At 38.4% G+C, this 12,601-nt stretch overlaps 1 pseudogene; it reads left to right on the top strand.

Moving 5' to 3' along the window:
- Positions 1-7,922: 7,922 nt before the first annotated feature.
- LOC114107680 (olfactory receptor 7C1-like) lies at positions 7,923-8,863 on the top strand (annotated as a pseudogene).
- The last annotated feature ends 3,738 nt before the right edge of the window (positions 8,864-12,601 follow it).

Here is a 12,601-nt window from a genome sequence, read left to right on the forward strand (position 1 = left end):
TTTGCACTCAGGGGTGTGTAGCTATGAGCCACATCCCCAGTCCTTTTTTATTTTTATTTTATTATTATTTTTCTTTTTAAATTAATTTTTAAATTTATATATGACAGCAGAATGTATTACAATTCATATTACACATATAGAGCAAAAATTTTTCATATCTGTGGTTGTATACAAAGTATATTCACACCAATTCATTTCTTCATACATGTACTTTGGTTAGTGATGTCAATCACATTCCACCATCAGTTCTAACCCTATACCCCCTCTAATTTTTATTTATTTATTTATTTTTTTGATACTGGGGATTGAACTTGGGGCCCTCAACCACTGAGCCACATCTCCAGCCCTATTTTCTATTTTATTTAGAGATAGGGTCTCACTGAGTTGTTTAGTGCTTCACCATTGCTGAGGCTGGCTTTGAACTTGTGATCCTCCTGCCTCAGGCTCCTGAGCTGCTGGGATTACAGTGAATGGTACTGCACCTGGCTCCCAGCCCTTTTTTATATTTTATTTAGAGACAGACTCTCATTGAGTTACTGAGGCTGCCTTTGAACTCGTAATCCTCCTACCTTAGCCTCCTAAACTGCTAGGATTACAGAAATACTGAAGATCTTAAAGTGATCTGAGCCCAGAAGAGGAGAGGTTATTAAAAAAGCTCACCTTAGTGGGTGGGGGTTGTGGCTCAGTCGTAAAGTGCTTGCCTAGCATGCACGAGGCACTGGGTTCGATCCTCAGAACCACATAAATGTAAAATAAACATATTGTGTCCACCTAAAACTAAAAAATAAATATCAAAAAGCTCACTTTAACAACAGAAAATGTGATTTTACCCAATATTTCTAATGTAGTCAAATAATGTTTATTTACCTATAACTATTTATATTATTTAATTACCTATACTGTCCTCCAACAACATAGCTGATCATCTCTGCTGATTAATAAAATATTATTTTGCCCACATTCACCATTTTATACTTACCTCAGTAAATGGAATCTTTTTCCTTTCATTAATAACAGTATCTTTAGAACTTCCCTTTTAAACACTGCTTTTTTTAAAATCTCTTCTGTTGGCAAGAACTGTCTTTGATGTTTGGTCTGTGTCCACTATAGGGGAATTCATCTTGCTTTTAGAGATGTTGTGTATAGTTTCTGAGGTAGTTATTTGATATCTTTTTTAAAAAAAAATATATATTTTTTTAGTTGTAGATGGACACAATGTCTTTATTTTTATTTATTTATTTTTATGTTGTGCTGAGGATTAAACCCAGGGCCTCATTCATGAAAGGCAATCGCCCTCCCAATTGAGCTACAACTCTAGCCAAGTTATTTGATCTTGACCAATGAATACTTTATTTTTATTTGTCTTTTTGCTATTAAGCTGTCTACCAACTTCAGTCCCCAGTACTGATATTAGAGATGGGAATGCTGTTTACAGAGAAGAAGTCATACCAGCCAGTGATAACAGATACTCTCATAAAAAGTGGCTAAATTAGAGTTCTGATTTACTGTCTCTAACAAACTGCAATAAGACACTTTGGTGTCTGATCTACTCTGAAACAAAAGTAAGTGATTGCCAAAAGTCTTGGAATTTGCAAAGGTAATGTTGCATTATTATTTTTATAATTATGGTCTACAACATAAGAAATAACTATTTTATCCATTTTAAGTACATAATTTAGTGGCATTAAATTCCTTCACAATGTTTTGCAGCCATCTCCACTATCTCCAGAACTTTTTTCATCTTCCCCGTATAAAATTCTGTACGTATTCAACAATAACTACCCATTTCCACTTACCTCTGTCCCCTGACAATGATCACTCTATTTATTGTCTCTGTGAATTTGACTGCTCTAGGGATATCACATGAGTGGACTCATACAGTATTTGTCCTTTTGTGACTGGATAATTTCACTCATCATAATGTCTTCAAGGTTCATCCATGTTGTAGTATGTGTCAGAATTTCCAGAATTTCAAGGTTAAATAATATTCCCTTGTATGTATACATTATCTTTTGTTTATTGATTCATCTTTTGAAGAATATTTGGGTTGTTTCCACACCTTGGGTACTATGTGTGTGTATCTCATTTTCTTTATCCATTCACATGTCAACAGACACGTTGCTTATATTTTGGCTATTGTGAATAATGCTGAAGTTAGAGTAGAAGTGCAAATATTTTATTCCTTGGGATATACACTCAAAAGGAATTGCTGAATCACATGACTCTCTCTCTCTCTCTCTCTCTCTCTCTCTCTCTCTCTCTCTCTCTCTGTGTTTATTTTTAGGAACTTCCATATGGCATTCCATAATGGATATACCACAAACAAAGTACATAGGTTTCCTTTTCTCCATACCCGTACCAATATTTGTTATATTTTGACTTTTTGTTAATAACCATTATAAAAGATGTGACTTACATAGTTTTGATTTGCATTTAGTTGACAATTAGAGATGTTGAATATTTTTCATAGTATTTTTCATATACCTGTTTGCCATTTCATGACTTCTTTGAGAAATGTCTTTTTAGGCCCTTTGTCTATTTTTAATTGAATTATTTATTTATTTTTGCTATTGAGTTGTTTGTGTTCCATATGTATTTTGTATCTTAACTTCTTGTCAGATAAATGGTTTGCAAATTATTTTCCTATTCTGTAGGTTATATCTTCACTGATTGTTTTCTTTGCTGTGCAAAATTGTTTTTAGTTAGATGTAATCTCATTTGCCTGTGTACACTAGAAACATTTTCTACAGGGCACAGTGCACACAGCTGTAATCCCAGCAATTTGGGAGATTGAGGCAGGTGAATTGTGATTTCAAAGCCAGACTCAGCAACTTAGAAAGACCCTATCTTGAAATAAAAAACAAAAAGGGCTGGAATGTAGCTTGGTTAAATGACCCTGGTTCAATCCCTAATAAAAAGAAAAAAATCAAGCAGAACCATTGTTTCTAGACCAGTGTCAAGGGTTTTTTCTTCTCTGGTTTTCTTCTATTAGCTTTACAGTTTCAGGTCTTAGGATTAAATGTTTAATTCATTTTGAGAAGGTTTTAGTATATGGTGTGAGATAAGGGTCCAGTTTCATTTTTCTGCATGCAGTCAGAAGAATCTATCTAGTTTCTCTTCCACTACCTCTAGAGTCCCCCATCATTCAGTTTCAGTCATAGCTATTCTGTATCTGAACTCAACAAATGTCCCAGTGAATTCTCACTTCTGATAAGTTACAAAGACTCATGTAACTCTAGAATGTACTTGCATTATATTTGTTCATATTTGTAGTTCCTGAAGTCTTCAATAAATGTGCTCTTCACCTCTGAGTATTTTATATAGTTGATCAAGTGGAATATATGAGAATTATGGTGTATTGCTTTTGATTTGCATTTCTCTGATAATTAGAGGTGATATACAGCCCTCTTGACTGGGAGATTTCTGTACTGAGGACAGAGAGATTAGTTTGTCATTAACTGACATAAGGAAAGCTCAAATCCATACCCAATTACAATGGATATACAAGAAAGGATGGTGTGTGTACGTGTGGGTAAATGGCAGAGAGTAATTTTCAGAGAAGAAGTGACCAAGTGGCATGTATTTAGAAGTTTGCTGGAAAGGGAGAGATTGAATAATGAGAAAATTTAGAATGCTGGATCAGTAGCAAAAAGTATAATATCAAATTGAAATAATTATGGGTAGATCCCTCAAAATGTAATATCAAATTGAAATCATGTTAGGTAGATCCAAGGAGCCAAACTGACCAAGGAAGGAACATACCATTGATTTGATATTGCTTCCAATACTGAGGTTAGATAATATTGTATATGAAAACTAAAATATTACACTCTATGGTAAAATAAAGATTCAATTCTTCCTTTTAAAATTTGTTCTTTTCCTGATTATGTGCCGCATGATGAACATCATTAGGCAATAAAAAGACTCCCTCCATGTATTCATCTTTTAGATGGAGAAACCTAGAAGAGGGAATTCATAGGCTTAGAAAAATCCATAGGTGTTTCCAGGGTTTAGAGGTGGAGGAGTACGGTAAGTTGCTGTTTAATGGAAATAAAAGTTATGTTTGGGATGATCAAAAGCCTAGGAAATGGACAGCGGTGCTGCCGCACAGCATTGTGAATTCACATGGTGCCACTGAACCATGCACTGAAAAATCGTGACAATGGCATGTTTTGCTATTTATATTTTACCACAATAAAAATTAATAAAAAGTTTAAAAACCACTTGAAATATTTAAAAAGTAGATTCTGAGATCTTTCCCTGAAGATATTGACAAGGTAAGTCTTGGATAGAGTAGGAGGCTGTATATTAGCAAAGCCCAAGGTGATGCTTTGAAGAGCTAGAGACTTCTTCCTGTGTATTCCTGCCCTTATGGAGCCAAATGGATCAAGGAAGGAACATACCATTGATCAATTTGTTTAATGAACTTCAGTGGGGATACAGCCTCTGGGGTGCAACTTGAAACTCATCAGCTTATAGTCACCAAGGCCTTTAAGTGCCAGGCTAAGACACTCATGCCTTCTCCAGAAGAAGTCAACCAGACCCCATACCATATGCCTGGCTCTGCCTCCATGCTCTTTCAGTGGACAGATCTTCTGTCTTCATCAGAGAACACAATTCGAGGAAGTTGGCCCTGCAGTGGGTCCATGCTGCCAAGCCTACATAGCCCAGTAAGTGATGAGGGAAAAGAGATGATATTCATGGAGAGGGAGCTCTCAAGAATATTTGCTTGGAAAGTAGAATGACTAGATTAGTTGCTTAAAGTTGCCTTTGTATAGTGAAGTTTTACTTTGATTGTATAGTATTTGGGTGGATAGTTGAGGAGGTTATGGGGAGGGTTACTCTGTGTTGGTCGTCAGGGCACCCTGACAGCACAGAATTGCTGTGGATAACACAGTCCAGTGTTAGAGTTACCAGTCTGGGTTTTACAAATGGATGCTTTGTAGTAAAGTCTTGGTCTTTTCTAGTCATTTTTTGTTGTCTGACCCAAGAACTCCAAAGTCTTCATTCTTCCATAGCCTAGAACAAGCCTTTCTGAATTCTGCTGTCACTGTCACGTGCTTAGTAACACCCCTGTTTCTCCCAACAGACCTGGCCTTCTTCCCCACTTCACCTGTATCCATGGTTCTCAGCAGAAACGTTTAAGGGAGAAGTGCTTTCATAAAAGCACTTCCCTACTAAAACCTGAATGTTTGTGTAGACTATATATCTTTTTCTCAGAGGACCTAATATGGGGCTGAGAAGAGATTCCAGCTTCAGAGGCCAATCCTTTCATTAACCATTCCCCAAATCAGCAGAGATCATAAGAATACTTTGGAGTACTCTCCTCTCTGGTGCTCATTAATTACTTGTGGAAGACTGATATCCCACTGTTCTCATAGGCACCTGAATGGATGGGGGGATGCTTGGCATAGCACTGGGAAGGAGAGCAGGGCATTTTCCCAGCATGGCTCTTTTATGTTCTGAGGCTCCTGCAACCAGACACAGTGGAGGGAATGTTCTCATCCATTTGCTTTCTATTGTTCTCTTTGGGAAAGTGGTGTTTGAGGAGAGAACACAGAGAGAGGACTACCTCACTCAGAGATGGAAAGTATTCAGCTGTTCTACATGCAAGTGGAAGGACAAATATAAACACTGAGGAACTTCCAAGACAGGGATGGAAATGATGATTCTCCTTATTTATAATCCCACCAGAACTACTGTTATAAGAGTTCTTTGAGAATTTCATGTAAATGTGTGATTACTCTATTTATTCTTCCTTTTGTTTTCATTGTAAAAGAGGACAGAAACCCAGGGACATGTATGTAATTGACTCAGACAAAGCTTGTGGAGAGGAAGTTGCTGATGTTTCCATGGGAAAGGATTCCTGGTGAGAGAGTAAGTAGAAGGGCAAGAGAAGATGGGCTGGCTACACTGTTGCATCTTGGGATGTGCTAACTTGGGGATATATCCTGCCTAGGCTTGAGAGGAGGGCCTGGTTATTTAATGAGTAAAAGCATATTCCCTCTTCTCTCTTCCTTTCCTCTTTCAAAAACTTTTGATTCCTTTTATCACATCTCTGTATATTAACTCCCTTGGGGGCAAGGGTTGCTGAAGTTTTTGGAGTAACAGACACCCAGGGTATACTAGATGAGTCACAGCAATGGAATAAATTGTGGGCTCATCCATTCATTAATTTAGCCCCCCAAAATATGAGTTATCCTGTATGCCAAGAAATCAGTTGGAATTGAGAATGGATGGGGTTGGAAATAGCCTAAACAGGGGAGAGCTGTGTCAAATATAGAAATACAGGAAGAAATTAGAGGGAAGAGTGCTTGAAAATCATGCTTATATAAGAGGCTCTGTCCCATTTTGGTACAAGAAAGGTTTTCAGTATGTTCAGAATTCAGAGTAACAGTTGAGAAGTGCTGAGAAATGAGGCTGTAGGATCAGAGTGGACCCATGATAGATCAAGAATTCCAGATTTTTTCAGAATGACTGGCCTGAAAAAAAATTTACATGTTGAAATCCTAACCCTCAAGGCCATGGTATTAAGAGATGGGACCTCTTGGCAGGTAATTACATCTTGATTGTGAAGCTTCATGAATGGGATCAGTGTCCTTATAGAATAGGCTCAAAGGAGTTTTTCACCCTCTCCCACCATGTGAGGACACATCAAGATAGTGCCATCTATGAACAAAGAAAATCAACTCCCATAAGATACTGGGTTCCTCACTGCTTTGATAGTGGACTTTCCAGTCATCAGAACAGAGAGAAATAAATTTCTGCTGTTTGTTAACCATGGAGATGTGATATTTTGTTGTATCATCCTGAACAGCATCAGAAAGACATCTAAAAAATTCAGGCAGGGAAACAAAATAACCAGTTTTTCATTTTAGAAATATTGGCAGCCTGGGCAACTTATTGAGAACTTGTATCAACATAAAAAATAAAGAGGGCTGGGGTTGTAGCTCAATGTTAGCATGTGAGAGTCCCTGTGTTTGATCCTTAATACAAGCAAGCAAAACAAAACAAGAACAGTAAAAAACCCCAAACAATAACAACAACTACTCACCCCCAAACTCACAAAACCAAAATGAAAACCAAACCAAAATAAAAAATCAAAACCAGGGCCAAACCGAAATCCCCACATTTCTTTGTAACCTTTTCCGTGTCTTATGGCATTGCAATGGTTTAAACCTTGATAATTATGTTTTCCTTGACTGTTTGACCAATCAGTTGATTTATTATAGGTTAAGAGCACCTGTATAATAGCATGTAGCAAATGTGCAGAAAGCACTTGTTTCTGTAGAATGTTAAGGGTCACAGGTACACTACCTGCTAGTCATTTGTTAACATGGTTTATTATTTCTTGAAAATATTTTCTTTTCCTCCCTCCTTCCCTTCCTCTCTCCCTCTCTCCCTTCCTTCCTTCTGACCTCCTCTTTTGTTATTTCTTCCTTTCCTTTGGAAACTGAAATCCTACTCATCCTGCTCATCCTGAAGTATTTTTTTCAGATATTTCCCCTCCTCTCAAATTTTCTTATTGCTCAGAGTCATCTGACCCTCCTCTGAGTCCCAGTCCTGCCACACACAAGGAAGATAACTGAGACCTTTCTTTAGGTCTCTGGGCCCCATGTGTATTGGAGCAGGTGTGGATTGTTTTATCTCTAAGATCTAAAATTCCTTCTAACTTTTTGTAGTTAATTCTAAGGCAGAGACAAAGGGAATGGGTGAGTCTCCCATAGGCCAATAGACATGGATTTGTCAATATCATGAAATGTTGCCTATAATGAATGACAGAATGTAGGTTTTCTAGATTCTATAATATTAACGATTTCATGCCCAATTTTTTACCTCAAGATATAAAGAAGCCGAGATAGTCTATCTGGTGTCTATTTCATGTTCTTTCTCTTTAATTGTCTGGCTGATGTGTCAACAATATGGGACAAGGAAATCAAACGAATGCTTTAGAATTTATATTCCTGGGATTTTTCCAAGACTCAGAGCATCAACTGATGTTATTTGGATTGTTCCTATCCATGTTTATAGTCACCTTCCTTGGGAACTTGTTCATCATCATAGCCATTGTCTCAGTTTCCCATCTTCATACACCCATGTACTTCTTTCTCTTCAATCTGTCCTTTGCTGACATTGGTTTCATCTCTACAAGCATCCCAAAGATGCTGATGAACATTCAGACAGAGAGCAGATCCATCACCTATGCAGGTTACATCACCCAGATGTATTTTTTTATGGTTTTTGGAGGCATGGATACCTTCCTTCTCACTGTGATGGCTTATGACCGGTTTGTAGCCCTATCTGTCATCCCCTACACTATCCAGTCATCATGAACTCCCATCTGTGTGGCCTCACGGTTCTTGCATCCTGGTTAATCAGCTTGTCATATTCTGTGATCCAGAGTCTATTGATGTTGCATCTATCCTTCTGTACAAATTGGGAAATTCAACATTTTTACTGTGAACTTTCTCAGGCCCTCATGCTAGCTTGTTCAGACACACTGATCAATCATATAATACTCTACATGGTGACTGGCCTTCTTGGATTTGTTCCCTTTTTAGGGATCCTTTTCTCTTATACCCAGATTGTCTCTTCCATCCTGAGAATTCCATCAACATATGGAAAATATAAAGCTTTTTCTACCTGTGGGTCTCATCTATCTGTGGTTTCTTTATTCTATGTGATAGGTCTTGGTGTATACCTCAGTTCGGAAGCATCATCATCTTCCTGGAAGGGCATGATGGCCTCCGTGATGTATACTGTGGTCACCCCCATGCTGAACCCCTTCATCTATAGCTTGAGGAACACAGACATTAAGAGGGCCCTGAAGAAACTTCTTGGCAGAACATTTTATATTCAGTGACAAGAATACTGGTCCTGGGCTCTTGAGCTGGCAAAGGTACCAGCAAAAGAAATTCTGCAATCAAGAAATTCTGAATTTAAATTATATAGGCTTTTACCCCTCACCCACTCTGTTTCTCTGTCTTTAATCAAAATATCCCTGTGAGTACTTTGTCTGAAACTTTTATGGTGATCACTCTGTTACCCTCAGTTGTATTCCCCACCTCTCCTCCTTTTACATTTTACATCACTACATCTCAACTTGATGTTTGCATTCCTAAAGGTCTAATCAACCATTCAAGTATCAACTCAGAGACTCTTGGATAAAACATTAAATAGTTCATTTTTACCAACAATCATTGTTAGTTCTTGTTAAATTTTTTCATTTGGCATTATTTATTGGATATCTATAGTGTACCAGGGTGTTCTAGGTGCTAAGAATATAGCAGTGAAAAAAATCCTTGCCCTCATAAAGCTAAAATCCATGTTCAGGCATATAATATCTGGGTAGACAAAAAGAGAATACTACTTTGGGCATGATAGTGCATATCTGTAATCCCATCTACCCAGGAGGCTAAGGAAGGAGGGTTACAAGCTTGAGGTCTGCCTGGAAAACTTAGTGAGACCCTGTCTCAATAAAAAAAAATGAAAAAGGGATGGGGATGTAGCTTAGTGATATAACATGCCCAGGTTCAATACCCAGTACTGCAAAAAAAAAAAAAAAAAAAAAAAAAAGTATGCACAAATCTGTATGAAAGTGCTGTGTGGAGCACAGACTACAAATTAAATCAAAAACTTGTGATCACCACCCTGTAGTGACCACAGGAATTTTAGTCCTGAAAACTTCCATTTGAGAGATAATTACTCTCTTGATTGTAGTTATTAATTGAAATAGTCTGCTATGATCTGAAGATTTTTCCTCCTACAAATTAATATGATGAAACCTTATCACCAATGTGATGGGATTAGAAAGGGTACCATTGGGAAGTGATTAGAGTATGAGGGTGTTGCCCTCATGATGCTCTTATAAAAGAAGCTGCAAGGGATTTGCTTTTCCTTTTCTCCCATGTAAGGGCACAGTAAGAAGGCACTATCTGTGAAAGCGACCTTCATCAGATTTTTTTGATATTAGACCTCCTGGTCTCCAGAACTGTGAAAAATAAGTTTTTGTTGGTTATAAGCTACCTGGTTTATGATATTCCTTATAACACCCTGAAAAGTTTAACACACTACCCCTAAGGCTAAAGTGCTTACAATAATATTGAAACCTGAAATATCTATAATGTCTTAGGTAATGTCAGAGAAATGCACAAATGAGGAGGTGGGTACCTAGATAAGTTCCATAATGAAATGGAAATGATTTATACAGGAATGTATTACTGGATAAATGCAAGCAAGTACTTACGAGCAGGTAGCCTTTGCAACCATCCAAGGAAATGTCCACTTCCATTGTCATTTGGGCAGTGCTCTATGCATAGCTCTAAACTGATTAACTACTTGGTTTATGGATGGCAGTTACAAGCTGAACAGATGGTAGGGTGCCACTCTGAGAGGAAGATAGAGACAAATCATCTCAGTGAGCTGAATTGCATGGTGTTTGCCTATCTACTTCTGTTTTTACTACCTCATGGGTATTGGTCAATGGCCTAGCTATGTGGGGCAAACTGACCAATTAAAGGTATGTTTATGTGGGGCATGACCCTGTGAAATAAATCACTATGGAGATTTAAGGGAGGTAGTAATAGAGGACATGTTAGAGTCCTTTTCTAGGAGTGTAAGATGATTGGAACCAGTGAGTGGATATTCTGGTGTGCTCCCTTGAGTTGTCCATCTGCATCATGAGATGAGTGGCATTGGTTCATGTGAGAAAATGCAAGAAGGTTTAGAGGAGAAATGATTCAGTCAAAGACTTATCAGTGAATCCATATTGGTGGGATTAATTGAGTGGTAACTGGAGGCAGGTGGGGTGTGGTTGGAGGAAGTGGTTCACTGGGGATGTGGCTATGGGATATATATTTTGCTTCTGGAGAGTGAAGTCTTTCTCTCTCTGTTTTCTGATCACCATGTGAGCTACTTCCCTCTGCCACACTCTTCTTCTATGATGTCCTGCCTCACCTTGAGCCCTGAGAAATGGAGTCTACTCTCCATGAATTGAGACCTCTGAAACTGTGGGCCATCAAATAAACTTTTCCTCCTTTACAATTGTTCTGGTCGGGTTTTTTAGTCACAGCAGTGAAACAGCTGACTAAAACAGAAATTGGCACATAGAAGTGGGATCTTTGCTGTGACTAATCTGACCATGTTGTTGATAAGTTTTTGGAACATTTTGAATAGGTGGGAGGAATTTTGAAATGTTTAGCAGTGTAAGCTGGAAATGCTTTAGGTTGTTGTAAGCAAAGCTTAATGGCTGATTCTGGTGGGAGCTCAGAAGACCAGAATGCCAATGGACTCTTGGGAATAGGACAGTGAAGACAGGGCTCAAGAGGGCTTAGAGGAAAAGGAGGATTCTATTGATAGTTAGACTAGATGTCATTCTTGTTATATTCTGGCTAAATGCAGAAGTTATCTGCATTTTGTCTGTGTCCTGAGACTCTCTGTGATGCTGATTTCAAAAGTGATGGATTTATTAATCTGCAGAAGAAATGTCTAGGCAACATAGCATACAGGAAGTTGCATGGGTATTGCTGGTGGCTTTTAGCCAAGTTTATTGTGATATTCAGGAGCATAAAGCAGAACAAAAATATTTTTAAAACTTGGACTTGAAAGGCAGAGTAAAACTGGGGCTAAGGAAGTTGTAGTTATTAAAGACATCACTGAAACTTAAGAAATGCTAAAGATTTTTCCCAGAGACAATAAGAAAGATGGCTTGAGGGCATCTCAGGACCTGGAAAAACCACACTCATATCAGGCTCAAGGGAGTAAATGTGAAAATTCTCTTGAGAAGGGACCAGTGGGGAATCCTTGCATAAGAGGGCCTAAGAATTTTTTTCAATGTGTTCATCCACCCAGACACTCAGAGGCTGCTGGAATAATAAGCCAGGTCCCTAGAGGCTTGGCTACTGCTCAAGATGGTGGCAGACCTTGGTGTCAACCCCATGATGCTAGTTCCTCAGGATTGCAGGATGATAGATTTAGGGGGTCATGGAGGCTTCTGCCAAGATTTCAGAGGAAGGCCTTGGAAGTGTAGCAGGGTCAGATTCCCTGAAGGTGCTCCCTGAGAAGGCAAGGTGTGGAGATTTGAGGAGGAAGCTAAAGCTGCAGTGGAGACCCCTGAGATTAAGAAATGCCAAAAATGTAGGAAAGCTGTAGAAATTGAGCAGAGACAAGAAAACAGAAAAGCTACTTGTACTGTAGCCATCAAGGCCACAGATGTGGAGCTATACAAGCCCTTTGGAGAGGATATCATGACATGTACTCCAGAGGATGAACACAGAACTACAGGACTTGTTTGTCCAGCTGGATTTTTGTCTTTCTTTGGTGCCTTCCTTCTTTCTATACCCCCATTTTTTATGTTTACTGTGTACCTTTATATATTGGATACTTGTAGATTGCTTTTAATTTTACAGGAGCTTATAATGCAAGATTGCCTTGAGCTTCAGAATACTTTGGACTTGAACTTTGAGCAATCTTGTAAGAGTTGAGACTATGGAGACTCTTGGGAATGGACTAAATATGTTTTGCATTGTCAGATGAGAGAGGGCTTTTGCGGATCAGGAGCAGAAAGTTATGGTTTAGATGTGGTGTCCCCCAAAACTCATGT

This window comes from Marmota flaviventris, chromosome 1 (assembly GCF_047511675.1).
Source record: "Marmota flaviventris isolate mMarFla1 chromosome 1, mMarFla1.hap1, whole genome shotgun sequence".
NCBI lineage: Eukaryota > Metazoa > Chordata > Mammalia > Rodentia > Sciuridae > Marmota > Marmota flaviventris.